At 43.1% G+C, this 14,860-nt stretch overlaps 1 protein-coding gene and 1 long non-coding RNA gene across 12 annotated transcripts in view; both read left to right on the forward strand.

Annotated features, from left to right (window-relative positions):
- RBPMS (RNA binding protein, mRNA processing factor) overlaps positions 1–14,860 on the forward strand; it is a 183,035-nt gene that overhangs the window by 1,816 nt on the left and 166,359 nt on the right. The gene's annotated exons all lie outside the window — the stretch shown is intronic.
- LOC123780354 (uncharacterized) overlaps positions 1–14,860 on the forward strand; it is a 49,515-nt gene continuing 34,655 nt past the window's right edge. The window contains exon 1 of the long non-coding RNA XR_006776381.2: positions 1–14,860. This exon is cut by the window's right edge and continues 13,392 nt beyond it. This is a non-coding gene — a long non-coding RNA (uncharacterized LOC123780354).

A 14,860-nucleotide genomic window follows, 5' to 3' on the forward strand; every position in this document is an offset into this window, starting at 1 on the left:
ATAATGCTCAGCTTTGTTTGCGTGGGATTTTAAAAGCGGAATCGAGAGTTGACTCCTGGGTGACCTCAGTTTATTGGGACCCGGAGGGTCAGGACTTAATTCTGCGACTGGGGCTGGAAGTTGTGGGTTGTGTTTGTGTGTGCGGTGTCAGGAAAGAACTCGGGGAAAGTTCTGTTGAAAGACACCTTCTGTTCCCTGCCCCCTCTGTTCCGATGTTAAAAGTTCTTGGTGAAATATCTTTCTAGCTGAGGCATTTTGGATTAATAGATAACTCATCAGCTGCATTCTTCTCTGATGAGTCAAAGACCCCGAACCTGGGTGATTAGGTTTTGTAAATTTAGGGGCGATGCGGGGGGGGGGGCGGCGAGTAAAAGAGTTTAGAACTTTACAATTCACCGAGCGATCATCTAGGCTGTTTTAATGGGACTTTGACTTTGACTTCTGAGCGTAAATTTTATGTGGTGCGTCTGTAACAACGTTAAAAATGTTGCGGCGGCGGAGCGTTCCGTTGGTAGAAACAAAATTTAATTGTGGGACGGAACTCCTGAACAGACGTTTCAGAATTTTGTAGTTAGAATATTGTGGTGTCCTTTTCAATGGCTTTGTTCCCGCAGGTACGTTATCTGGAGTCCAAGAAACAATACTTTTTTTCCGCCTACTTCTTAGGATCCCACATAGCTGAGTTCTCAGACATTCTAAAAAGAACTTGAGTGTATAGATACAGGGAAGTATGCATCTAGATGTGACCTGTAAGGCATTCTTAGAGGTATTGTATTCCAATATATAAAGTTAACAATGATTCTAAATCGGCTAGGATGTTATCATGGAGATAACGTGTTGCGTGCAAACTAAGATTCTGATAGTGAAAGCAAATGTTGGGGAGGATTTAATTAGTACTTGTAAGCCCTCAGCACACTGTCCACTTGTAAAAAAGGAACTATTTAAAAGAAGATAGAGGGACCTAGGACCATGCAAATCAATGCGAAACACAAGATTTTACTCTTAGCCCATTTGTATGGGGCAACCCACCTGAATTGCAGTAAGCGGAAAATTGCTTTCACACCTGAGGATAATTGTGCTTATTATTATAAACTATTATTTTGAAAAGTGTTATTTACATGCTAGTTCTTTACCACTACTGACATTCCTCCGTTTTCAAAGAGACGGAGACCTGAATTGCAAGTTCCACTTTTTTTCTTGACTCTTAACTGGCTGCTTTGCTATTTATTTTCCCTACCCTTGAAACAAAATTTTAAAAATGACAAGTGTGCTTCTCTTAAGAAGTTGCTATATTTAAGTAATTCACCTAACACACCAATTGCTTCAGAAACTTTTCTATTTCACTTAGATGGGCAGTCTGTTTATTTCTAAGGGTAAGAATGCATTGTGTGAAACCATCTTTCTCTGCTCACCCAATTGAGACCTCTTGTAAATGGAAAAAGTTAATCAGGCCGACCCAAACGGTTTTTGTTTTATTTATTTATTTATTTATTTATTTATTTATTTATTTTGCTTTTGGTAGGTAGCAAAAGAGGTTTAAGTGTTCCAAAACCATAACCTACTTGAGAAAATTAAGTAGAGAAAAATAACATTTCTTTTTCTTAACCCATCTCAGCCTCGCTGCTGCTGTTGCTGAGGTGTTGTCGGCCCTGTTTCTGGGGCGCCGCCGTAATGTGTGAGGTCGTGTATGAGTAGAACCACAGGTGAGCTTAGTGCAGAGTTACTGCCTCTTACCTGTTGGGTTGCCCTGACAATGTTCCTTTTCAGGAGGGAATGGCATGTGGCTCTGGACGGGTCAGCAGTTTTGGCGAGACAGTTATTTTAAAACTCAGTGGACGATTAGGAAGATTTACCAAGTCGGACCAGAGGTGGAGTATAAAGACGGATACACCACGAAGAGAGAGGGTTTATAATATTAAACATTCAGGAAAAGAAAGGAAATAGGCCTTGAGTGATCCAGGTAATTTTGCGCTAATTCCCTGTTTTCAGTTTGTTTTGTTTTTGATAAACTCTAACCTCTCCCCCCCCCCCCCAACCCTGAAAGCCACAAGTGAAATAAATATGGTATTTGGTGAGTCCCAGTAATGTGCTCAGCGTTATACAAAAACCACCACACTGGACCCTTTCCCTGCCCACCCGGCGATCAGCAATTTGTTCTCAAACACATTTAAAAGCCTTGGCTGAGGACTCCAGTAAACAGAACACACACATATAAAATGTATGTACACATCATGACAAGAAAGGGAAAACATGTATTTTGTTGTTTCTGGGGGCCACTGAGCAGACTTGGAAGAGCAAGTCCAATCATCATTAAGAGAAAATAGTTTATTTCCTAGAACATGATGGCAATTTAGGCTTTCTCTACCACTTCAGAGAATCTAAGGGTTTGGTTTTTTTCCCCCTCTATTTTTTAAATGAGTTCCTTTTATCTTCCAGTACATTTTAGCCCTGTGTGAGGGCTTTTAAAGCTTTCTCTGAAATAATTGATACTGAAACACTTAACTTGGTTCCAACCATGTAGACTGAACAGCCCAGGATTTAGGAGAATTTCTGAAGCTTTTTGGGGTTGGAAGTTTGAGAACTTGGTCAGGACATAGACTTCTGCTTTGGATAGTATTTAAAGCTTTGAGGAAAAATTCTTTTTAAGATTTGGCTAGCTAACTGTAAAAGAGATAATACATCTGGGCTTCTTGCATGCTATACATGTGTGTTTCTCTGCAACATGTCCCTTTAAAGAAAAGCCAGTTGTCAAAATCTTAACAAGGATCTGAGATTTATAGGGCTTAAGTAAAGGGCGTTAGTTTCTGAACATCATTTTACAGTTGATAAAATCCTAGAATTTTGCCTCTAACTGTGGACCAGGCAATATTCTCTTTGAACACCTTTGGCAGTTTGTACTGGACCAGACTTTATTAAAATCAAGAAGTACGTGTATAACAGACTCAGTCTTGTTGAGCTTTATCTATCAAGACTTTTTCTAGCTGGTAGCGGATAGAAATTTATTGTTGGTCACTTAATTTTCAAAATACTTTTTTTGAAGTCCGATAACTGTGTAATTTGGTTTTGCTTTTTACTTCTATCCAGGTCATTGAGCATTTTTCAGGCTGATCACAAACCCTTTCTAAAAGGTGTTTGAATTATGTTGAAGCACGAGTGGTAAATAGCAATTTGTCCTTAAATTGATTTGAACTTTCTTGTACTTAAAACTAGAAAAGCAAAAAACAAAAAAACAAAAAAAACTTGGCATTGTTGGAATATTGACTGAAAAGATGTTTGGCAGATGTTGGGCAGGAATCATGTAAAGTTGGTTCTTTACAAGCTAATACAAATCTTTACCTCACTTTCCTTTTAAAGTGCTTAGTGTGGGGTGCCTGGCTGGCTCAGCCAGAAGAGCATGTGACTCTTGATCTCAGGGTCATGAGTTTGAGCCCCTCGTTGGGTGTAGAGATTACTTAAAAGCAAAACAAAACAAAAAAACTTGAAAAAAAAAGTGCTTAGTAATTTTGGCCAAATACTGGGCTCATGAAGAAAATTGTTTCCTCCAATTGGCCCACAGAAAGGGTCCCGTATCAGTTTGATGTGGCAGCCTCTAGCTTTCAATTAGGCATTAAGATTTACATCATGACTTGGGCAAAGTACAGGATAGTTTTGTACAGGTCAGCCACGTCTGGAGTCTGTTATTCCAAATCAAATCTACAACCAACCTATTTCAGCCTTCAAATAGGGGTTGGTGATAGTTTTAAAAGGACAGCACAGTGACTTCCTAGTAAAGTCTGTAAGAATGCTACGAATACGGCATGCACTTTTGAGCTGTTTTTCCAGGAGTGTTAAAATTTTCCTCATAAACTCTTGTGCTGTCTTTGTTTCCCATGGCATTTGTCGGGTGGATCGTTTGATAGAGTAGAGGTTCTTTTCAGAGTTGCTTTCATGCGGTTTTTGTGGGTTCGTATTAATTTGTGCTTCAAGGACAGAATTCAGTGTTGGTGATGGGGCGAGTAAGTGGGCACTGATGTCCTGCAAGGTGACGCAAATTAATGCAGCTTTCCGGAGGACTTTGGCGTTATATGGCAAAGTATGTTCATGAATTAGTTACTTCTGATAGTGAACATTCATAAAGACTCTTCTGTGTCTTACCCAGGGATATTGCTAAGTAAATCATGGTGTAAGTTCTGAAAGAGACTAGTAGGTAGCCGCGAAAAGCCATGTTTTTAAAGGATGTGTGTGCATATGCATATGTTTACTTTTCTTGTGGGCTCAAAGCAGCAGAAATACATTCTTTCACCGTCCTGGAGGCCAGAAATCTGGAATCAAGACGTCCGCATTGCCATACTTCCTCTGAAGGCTCTGTGGGAGAATCTGACTTTCTCTTCCCAACCTCTGACAACATTCTAATTGAGGGCATTATTGTCAATGTTACGACATTAAACAAAAACAGATTTAAAAGTCCTACGTGGTGCCAATTCTTAAAAAAAGACCACCAACCAAACCCCAAATAGGTTAAAAAAAAAAAAACACACATCAACAAACCACATATAAATAAAAATTTAGATAATTTTTACTTTCTAATGCTTTTCTATGCTTTCTAAATTTTCTAAAATGAATGTGAACAAAATTGTCAAAAAAAAAAGTCTGAGTATTCCATGGAATTTCTTTGCTGTATCTGTAGGTGTCACAAAACCATTGGGTCGGTCCCACTTCCTTTTGCTCACAAGCCTTACTGTAGGAACTGGGTTCCTCGTAGCCCGTTGTAATGTTGATTTCACTCATTCTTTTTATCCTGGCTCCTTTTAGTGATCTTCCGCTACTCACCTTGTTCTAACATGCTTTCTCGGTGCATCCTTCCACCATACTGCTCGGTGTTCTGATGGGTCCTTCAGCACTGATCTGGTCTCTGTACAACAAAGTCCAAACTTGACAGTCAGGATTGCCCTCATGTAACCCTGCGCTCTGTAAACCATTTGCTTCAACCATCTTTTCCCTCTTGATCTAGCTTGAGCTGCTTTCAAGGCAGGAGCCGAGTTTCAGCCTACATTGTGCAGACTCCCGTCACCTGAAGGTTCCATCCCAAAGAGCTGGTTGTCCTCAGAATTCCCGTAGAAGTTGCTTTGTTCTCTTCCTTTAACTCCCAGATCATCACCTTCTTTCATGTAATTTTTTTTTTTTTAAAGATCGATGCCATCTTATCACAGTATTCCCAATATTCAACTCCTACCCAAAGATAGTACTCCATTACCAGGCGAGTACCCCCGCCACACACACTTATTCATATAGATATGCATGTAATTCTTGATAAATACATCATTTGTAAAGATGAAAGATCCTTATTGGTAGGGTTGGTGATGATGCCTTAGTATGGGTAGGCTGTTAAAAAGCAGCCACTTGTTTACTGTTGAGGTCCTTGCCCACTGGGAAATTAGGGAAGTGATGGGTGGATCAGCCGGGAAATTAAGTCCCTCCACCTGCTGTCCGGAGCCTCTGCTTGGGTGCACAGGTGAGTGTGCCCGGTGCCACTGCAGGCCTGCCCCTCCTGAGGTGCATTTGGGTTTTCACCATTAGAATTTGGTGGGTGCCGTGGAACTCCATTTGACCTTTTGGACGCAGACTTCTGGAAGCTTTGGTGAGGTGGAGGAGCGCGGAGCTCCCTGTGTTCCCAAACAAGCCTGCTCTGTGTGACAGCCCCTTTGGAATGTTTGTGTTCAGTTTCATTTGGCACCTTAGTGTCTGCCTGGGGGAAGGGGAAAGGGAATGCAAATGTTCCTCTTGAACAGTGCTTGCTTTGGTCAAAGAAAAAACTGAGGGAGGAATGAGGGGAATGAACCTTAATAGCTGGGGCAGAAGTGGCTGCCTGGCTCAGTGGGCTTCAGGCCAGCTGGGCCCAGGTATTTAAACTGATGCTGTTGATGGGAGGATGTCATCCCATGACGGGATGAGTTTTCTTGATGTGCGGGGAAGGCCTGGCACTCACATCCCTATCATGAACGTGTATGGGGAGAATATTCGAAACTACTTCAGTGCATCATTGGAGGGGTGGGGGGCATGACTGCATACTCAAGAAAGGTTGCTGGTTTGAGCTTCTCACAGTAAAGTTGTTGCCTGGTTTGTCGCTTTTGCTGAGAGAAAAAGAATACTGGAATGTTCGATCCTATGCAATTCCCCGAAATCTTTGTAATCCATTCACTCAAGAAATAATAATTGCGAACTTCTGAATATTTACCGGGTACTGGGCACTTGACACGCAAACTCCATTATTTTATCCTCCCGGTGAGCTGAGGGAAGTATTATGGGGAGATGCCTTGGCGGGCACGTTCTGAGGGTGCCGGCGACTACGCGAGCTAGTTTCTGCTGGTCAGTTGCTCCGGGTTGGAGCGGCCCCATGTAAACAGGTGTAATGAAGCCTGGGGTTCAAGCCGAGTTAGAGTTGGGAACACAGTAGCACTGCAAGGATGAGGGGGTGAAGGCATTGTGTCTAAGGGGTGACGTTGGAGCTAAGAGTCTCGATTAAGATTTTGCCAGATGAGAGGGTTGAGACCACGTGGGTAGAAGATTGGCCTGTGTAGAGACACAGGGCTGAGAGAAGTTCAGGGGAGAGCAAGCAAGGCAGGGCAGGAGAGGAAGGGAAGTGGAGGATGAGGCTGGGAGCGGCGTGGGTAGGGGAGACGGTGGAGGAACTTGCCTTTCATGCCGGGGAATCTGACTCCGCTCTGATAGGACTTGCCCTGCTGTGCAGCAGGGACCTGGCACTCGGGGACACTCCGGGAAAGGGGCTGTACCAGGTTTGGGAAGAGTTGAGAGAGAATAGTGAGTGAGGCCGGTACTGCAAGAATCCTAGCCCCCAAGTAAAGGGTCGTCAGTAACTGTCGGAGCACCGAGGGGAGACTGGGAGTTTCCTTCAGGAAGCCTCTTGAAGCCTCTTAAGGTTTCTCCTTTGGACGGCCAGCTAAATGGAGGTCCTATCCGTAGCAAATTGAGCGGTCGAAAAGGGGAGAAAAGGCCAAGAGGAGGTGAAGACCGTGGGGTTGGAAGTGCAGAGGAGAGGTCTGATTGCAAGCAATTTTCAGAACAGTTTAAGTGAATATAGCCGGTAATTGAAAAGGTGGGCGATGCGAATGAGCGCCTGGAAAATTGAAGAGAGACGTGGGACTCTGGTTCCTGGGGGAACCTTGGGAGGGTAGGCCCCAAAGGAGACCAAAAAAATCTAACACTTGTCGGTTTTGTTTTTACGTACCTTCAACTTCGAGGGAAGGGGAAGACCTGGAAATGCTCAGGAAAATTGAAGAAAAAATTTTAAAGCACTTTTTAATTTAGGAACATCGGAATGTATTCTGTGTCTGCTTAGTTTATAACATGATCGTATTCAGCGTGCTTATCCATTTCAAAGCCTGAGTGTGGGAGGGGAGCTTAGAAAAATCTAGGTATAGTATTTCCCGCACACTTTTTTGTGGGGGGCCGGGGGGCTTTCATCGGTCTCTGGAAATTGTTTTCCTCTACGATTTGCAGTTAGCTCTGAGGCTTTTGCTTCTACAACTTTTCTTTTTCCAACGCTGTATCTTAGACTAGAAGGGAAAAATCAGGCTAACATAAGATTTTTGTAGATGGGTTTGGAAGGTAAAGGGGGAAGACCTAGAGAAAATATTCCCTCAAGTTTTCTGGTTCTTTTTTTTTTTTTTTTTTTACTTTATTGGGTGGGGAGTTAAGATGAGCCTTTTGCCAGACCCCAGACTCCTCTTATTCTGTGGGTCCTCTTTTCCATTGATTCATTTAGTGCCTTCCTAGAAGTTTGCTGCCCTTGCTGCTCATAGCTAGCGTCAACCCTCAAAGAAAGAAAGGTGGTGTGGGAATTTAAGAAAAACAACTACCTGCATTTGTATTCCTCATAGGTTTTTTCCCCCTGCTGCACCCATTATGATGCCGGTTATGTAGAATCCTAGAGGGAAAAAGGAAATGGCAGTAATAAACGCTAATCGCACTGGGAAGATAGTTCCAAATTCCAGGCCGTAATACAGTATTGTTACACAAATTTAAAATGCGGAAAGAATGCCGGCGCAGCCTACCTCGATACTGTGGGCCCCCAGGATTTTGCAAAGGGTATGAGAAATCTGGGAGTCTGAGAATTGAGGTGCATCTCACCAACCCGATGCAAGTAAGTTAGAGACCTGTTTGTACTTTTGATTCCTTTTTAGTTCTTGTGAGTCGATTTTTAGATGATGTTCCTCTTTCTTCCTGAATTCTTAAAAAAAAAAAAAGATTTTATTTGATAGAGGGAGAGAGCAAGCACAATGCAGGGGGGAAGCAGGCTCCCCGCTGAGCAGGGAGCCCGATGCGGGACTCGATCTCGAGACCTGGGATCATGCCGAGCTGAAAGCAGACACTTAACCGACTGAGCCACCCAGGTGCCCTTCTTCCTGAATTCTTAATGTCACCAGGTATATACCCTGGACAGTAGCCAACATTATCCTAAGAGAAATCCTAGAGATCAAAACAAAACTGCTTTTCCTTGAATCCCCAGGATTCTGTTTTGTGAGAATTTCTCTCCTGCCCACCTATAGGATGGGCAGTTGGCGCCTCCTGAGAGCAGGCGCAGCACAGAATGTGCTACCTTATTACAGAAGTACCAGAATTTCCTTTGTGATCTGAGGGGAAGTGCTACCAAAGTGTAATTACTTTCCCCAGCATGTGTGATTTACAGGACTTAAAAACGTGTGAGTTTCCAGAGAGGCATCTGTTTTTAAATACAGTATCCCTCTAAGTCAACAGGATGTGTTTGGGGGCTGGGTGAGGGTCTCTGACTCTGACACACGCAGGCGCGCGCGCGCGCACACACACACACACACACACACTCTCACACTCGCGCTGTGTCTCAGGCGCATGCGCACACACTTCCGTCCTGTGCCTGCCCGGGGATGCTGGGTGACTGGAGACTGAAAACGTTGGGAATTGCTTCTCCTCAGGGCCTTGCTTATCAGCAGAAGGAAGCCTGCGAAGTGCTGGAGTCCAGTGTTCTAATTCCGCTTCTCCCCGCCCCCCCTCCCTCCACTCTGCGCCCAGTTCCTCCTTTTCCAGGATCTCCTACCTCTTTCCCACTACTGAGCAAAGGGACCGTTAGAGCTAAGGAACGCTGAGACCATCTGATTGCAGAAATCTCCGTTTCCATCTTATGTGTAAGAAATTTGGAGCGTTGAAGGTCAGGTGCATACCCAAGTGTAATCAAACTTGTAAAAGCTTTAATGGATGTTTTGTTTTGTTTTTTGTTTTTGTTTTTTTTTTTTTTGCACATTCCTTAAACATTTACTGAGTAATGTCTACTCTGTTTTTAAACGTTGCTCTTTAACAAACCAGATGACGTGTTATCATCCCATGGTTTAGGTATAAGAAAACTGAGGCTCTGAGAGATTAAGCAATTTGTCTGAAGTTTTAGTGCTGGTGGGTAAAAGCTTAAAATTTTTCCAGTGGTGCACGAGGTTCATGTGATCAGGGCCCTGCTGGTTTCTGACCTCATCTACCAGGAATCACAACCTCAATTCATTATGCTTCAGCTGCTTGGGCCTTATTTAGGTATCTCCTCCTTGCCAAACTTGTTCCTGCCTCAGGGCCTTTGTGCGTGCTATTGGGTCTGCCTGAAAAATCCTACCCCTAGATATTTTCATGGCAGCCTCATCCTTGTCGTTCATTCAGATATCGGTTCAGATGTTACCCAGAGAGATCTTTGATCTCCAGATTTAAAGTACCCCACATTCCCAACCACTATCCTATCCCTCTTTTATTTTCCAGATAGTTGTTACTCACTGACATTACTTAATGTACTTGTCTTATACTCCTGGAATGTTACTCCCTGGCAGCAGGGACCTCTGTCTTGTTTAAGGCTGTAACCCTCAATGCCTAGAACAATGTCTGAAACTGCCCAATAAATTTGTTAAGTGACTGGAATATGAACCAATCTGTCAAACTGGGGGCCTGTGTAATATACCACATTGTCCTAAACCTTTTCCAGCAGTTTTGAATTAAATCTTGATTATTGCCGCCTTCAAGATGATTTCTGGATGCGTATCCCCATTTAATTACATCAGAAAGTAAAATCATCACATGCTTGTAAGCCAGAAATTTATTTTTTGGCTTTTTAAGTTTTTAATTCCAGCTAGTTAACATACAGTGTTATATTAGTTTCTAAGCCAGGAATTTTAGATGGTAAGTGATTAGGTCTTTTGTCCGGGGGCGTACATAGCGGTTTTGCACACATGAAGGAATCCTTGCCTTTGTCCAGTTAGAACAGAAACCTAGCACAAAATTCCACAGAACCGGGAGTGTGATGCGGGCCCGGCAAGGCGTGATAAGTAAAAGTAGGGCAAGATGAATTGGATTCCTGTTCTGCTGATGTGTCTGTGGGGTTGCAAAGGGTTAATGTTAACAACCCAGGTGGAATTGATTTGGAGATAGACTTAGCACTCTCCTTTGATTTAGTCTGGCCCCAAGCTCAATATGCTTTCCTCCTTTTGCCTGCAAAAGGCATAGCTCAGGATAAGGCAAGCTTTAGCTGGGCAAATCCAGCCTTAAAGCACCTGTATGGGCTGCTGTGAGGGAAGGCCTGGTCTGGGCTCTGTGAACCTTTATGGAGGAGGCAACTTCCAGCCACCATTTCAACCAGCTTGTCAGCCTCACAGACTCAAACTGTTTTGATTCCCTGTAAAGCAGAGCAGATGACATTTCGGGAAGAAAAAAATGTAAGTCGTCATTACTGGTCACCAGAGTGCCTGTTAATCGAGCATACTAATGCACTCATGAAAATGCAGGCCATTGCATTTATCCCCATTTATGGCATTTATGTCCTAGTACTTGACCTTGAGCAAACTTCTTTAACTTCACCGTCATCCCTTGTCCATTAGTCTTAGAGACCGTGGTATGTAGACAATGGTATAGAAGTCCTCTGATTAGTCAGTCCTTGACCAGATCATTGATACTCTTCACTTTTTTTTTTCTTTGGTGAGGGACCTAGGACAAGTCCTTTAAGCTGCTTGCTTTGGCATTTAAGCTCATTTCCTTAGCTAAATCGCGGGGATTGGACAGACAATGCCTGCTGTGCTAGAAAAGAATCCTACCTCCTCTCCTGTGTTTCTGCCTCATTCCCCTTCTATTTCTGAATCTTGATAGAGGATTCTCTCCTGGTGCCCCGCCAGCCGCCAAGTTCCATCTCAGGTGGAGGGGGTAGCTGTTGGTGGGGGGTGGTTTTAAGCCTGAAATTTTGTTTTGCTTTGTTGTTGTTTTTTTTTTTTTTTCACTAAGAAAATCAGTGCTTCTCCTTGAGAAATGGGTGGGAGTTTCTGGGTGTGAGCTAACGGCAGGAAATGACCCTCTCTAAACAAAAGAACTCTTTAAGGCCCATCCTGAGTCTTTGTGTTTTGAGAAGGGGTTATGCAGAAAACCTGAGCTACGAAATTAATCTCTGCTTAGCCATCCTCATGGGGGAGGGGAGAAAATGCCTGCCCTGCTCGCCCTCCCAAGTGTCCCAGGTGGTACCTACTGTGAGTGCCAGAGTGGTTTGAGAATAGGGCCTGGGGTGGCTCTTTGGGATAGTGTGGCTTCTTACCCCCCAAGAGGCAAGAAGGAACCAGGTGAGGCAGAATTACACGCTGTGTGACGTTCATCTTTAATCTGGACTTCTTGAAAAACCCATCACCAGTAAAATGCAGAGACACACAGAATGAGGAAAGGGGGAGAAACTATTTTGTATGATCTAGGTCTCTGTAAGTAAACGTGGATTGACAAATGAATCAAAGATTTGAATTACTCGTGTTAACTGTTTTTTCATTTTCTAAGTCTAAGCGGGTGATCCAATAATAGCTAATGACGTCTGCCTCTTGACCAACAGGATTTGTAATCATTGCTGTGTTAGATAGTGGGCCCATACGAAGAGATGTTGGGCCTTGCCCCTCCTTTGGAATGTTCCCGCACTTTAAAGTGACTGCTCATTATTATCACTAGGAGTACAGCGGGATCCCGAATTTTATATTGCTAGCAAAGTAGTTCTGTCTTATCAAAATTATTTTGCCTTTACAGATTCTTGCTGACTTGTCGCAATGAACTTCTTCTCTTCCAGGCACACCATTTTTTTTTTTTTTTCCAGGAATATAAATCTTCCCACTAATAATTAGAAACACACATTTTGTTGAAAATGGTTTTGTGGTTTACTTAGCTTTCAGAACACTTGAAAACGACAAACATCTTTTCAAAGAACATTGTTGCGTCACTATTTTTAGGCTTTATGTTGTGACTATATTTTTAGAAAGGCCTGCTGATGTATTTGGTGGGCACTGGTGTGCTAGGGGGAGAGAGATGCTTTACTTCACAGCTCCAGAGTCGTAACAGAACAGAGAGAAGATTGAGGCTGCTACTCAGAGATCCCAGTGTGAAGGGGCTCTGTTCGTGTATTAAATGTGTTGAAGACTGTATCTTAAGTATGAATTGAGGGGGGCAGTATTGTTTGAGAGACCGCATCATTGTAAATTCCAGGGCTTACCGGGAAAAATGATTCTCTTTGAGAATTCCAGTGTCTGATGTGTTGGTAGGGTTTCTCATTTTTTTAACGCATAAACTTTGGAGAAAGCTTACCGTGGTAGTGTTATTAATTTACACATGTGGAGCTATGTACTGACTTAAGAGTCTTTTGGGGGCTTATATACAATGTACACTTGGCGTATGTTTTTCATTTTTAAAGTATCTGCTCTTTTCCAGTCATTATCTATGGCAACATCACTTGTATTTTTACAAAGAAGAGATAAAAATACCAGTGATCGACTACCCACGACATTTAAGCTGCTTTTAACTAAGCGGTGCATGGCGCTGGAATGCTTTCCCCTGAGACCCGTTTCTGCATCAGCCTTGCAAGCAATGGTCAGGAAGACTGAACATTCCTAAACCAGTATACTCCACTTAGGTTCCTTTGTAGTTTCGATGGATTCAGGGATAGAGTGGATCTGATTTTACTGGGCGGTGGAACAGCTTTTCCCATCACTCTTCACGTTCATGCGACCACTGGTAAACCTTGAAGCCAAGGGAAAATGTCCCGATCAGGAATGTTTGTCCATTCTCTCCATGTTCTTGGATGATCAAAGGGCAGTGTCTTGCCCTCTGCAAGACCGGCATCTGTTGCTATTTGGTCATAGTGAACCCAGCCTGCAGACTCTGTATCTTAGAAAAAAGTCAGGGGAGTGGAGGGGGGAAGGAGGAAGCCTGAAAAATGCTTATGGGGCTTTGGAATATCGTGAGTTTCTGATTTTGGCAAATATACATTGGAGAAGTTTTAGCTCTAAACTGCCCTTGCCCCGCCATTCCACCAGCCCCGAAGGCCTCTAATCAACATGAAAATTGCTCTTGTTGTTTCATGGGTCATGATTATGCAGAGAAATCCTGTTGGTGCGAACTTATCCTGAAGTCAACAAAAAAGTGTTATTTTTTTCCTTACTCTTTTTTTTTTTTTAATTTAAGATTTTATTTATTTGAAAGAGAGACAGCCAGCGAGAGAGGGAACACAAGCAGGGGGAGTGGGAGAGGAAGAAGCAGCCTCCCAGCGGAGGAGCCTGATGTGGGGCTTGATCCCAGAACGCTGGGATCACGCCCTGAGCCGAAGGCAGACGCTTAACAACTGAGCCACCCAGGCGCCCCATTTTCCTTACTCATTAATAAAGGCAGCCCAAGTAAAACTTGGGTGCTGCTCAGTGCAGAGGAGACGCAGGCACAGAAACCCCTCCGTGTGACCTGGGTCCTCCCACTCATTCCAGTGCTCTCTGAAATCTCTCCACAAAACTATGCCTTATATTTTCCAAACTGAAATTGCAATCCTATTCCTTGGAAAGCCTGTCATAAATACCTCCCCTCCCTCCCCATTTCTAATGGATTGTTTTTTTTTTCAGAGGAAATCTCTCCTATAGGGATGGGATGGAGAAAGCCTGTTGTTCATTGTGAAGTCCTGAGGTGGTTCGCCTTTGCGGGAGCTCTAGGATATTACTGTAATTTGTCGTTGCTGTATTGGGCATTTGTGGTACCCCCTTCTACAGCACCGGGCCACGTACCACAGAGATTTCCTCCTGGGATGTTTGTGCATATTTTAAATCCTGTTATGCACTTAATTCTATCCGTCATTTCTGCCAACATTCCTCAGAGGAAGGGTAGTAATGTATTGTGTCGAAGAGATGAAAATAATGGTAATGAATCCATTGGATTTTTTCTTTGATTTTTAAGGATTGAGATTCCTTTCCGAGATTCCTAAACCAATTTGTTCACCTAATTGGATCACATTGTGTCCCAAGTTTTTCCCTTTTTCTTACTGGAAAATGAATTCACCCACATTATCCCCTCCTCTCCCTCCCCCACCCTCCTCAAATGCAGGTAAGCAAAAAAAACAAAAACACCCCCAACCGCCAACACTTCTGCAGTTCCTTTCTCTGCAACCAGTGTTCATACTTCAGGATGGGTCTCTGTCCTTTTCTCTCTGTGTACAAGTACACTCCCTTCTATTTTAACAAAAATGAGATCATACTATAAAAGTGTTTACATTCTTTTTTTTTTTTTTTTTTTTTTTTGAAACTTAGTATTAGGTCATGAACATCTTTGGGTGCCAGTGGATACATTTCTCCTGCCTCACTTTTAATTCTTCATACTACGCCGTGAGGATGTGCCTTAGTGTGTGTTTTATCCATCCCTTACTGAGCGTGGAGCTCGTTTCCAGCTTTGGGTATAAACACTGCTGTACATCCTCCTCGCTAAATCTGTGTGATCACCCTTAGGGATTTCCTAAGCTTAAGCTCTTAGAACTGGAATTTCTGGGTCAAAGGGCATGCATTCTTTTTAAGACATTTGATGTTTATTGCCA

The sequence above is a fragment of the Ursus americanus genome, chromosome 27, assembly GCF_024610735.1.
Source record: "Ursus americanus isolate L20-20 chromosome 27, mUrsAme1.1.p, whole genome shotgun sequence".
In the NCBI taxonomy this organism is placed as follows: domain Eukaryota; kingdom Metazoa; phylum Chordata; class Mammalia; order Carnivora; family Ursidae; genus Ursus; species Ursus americanus.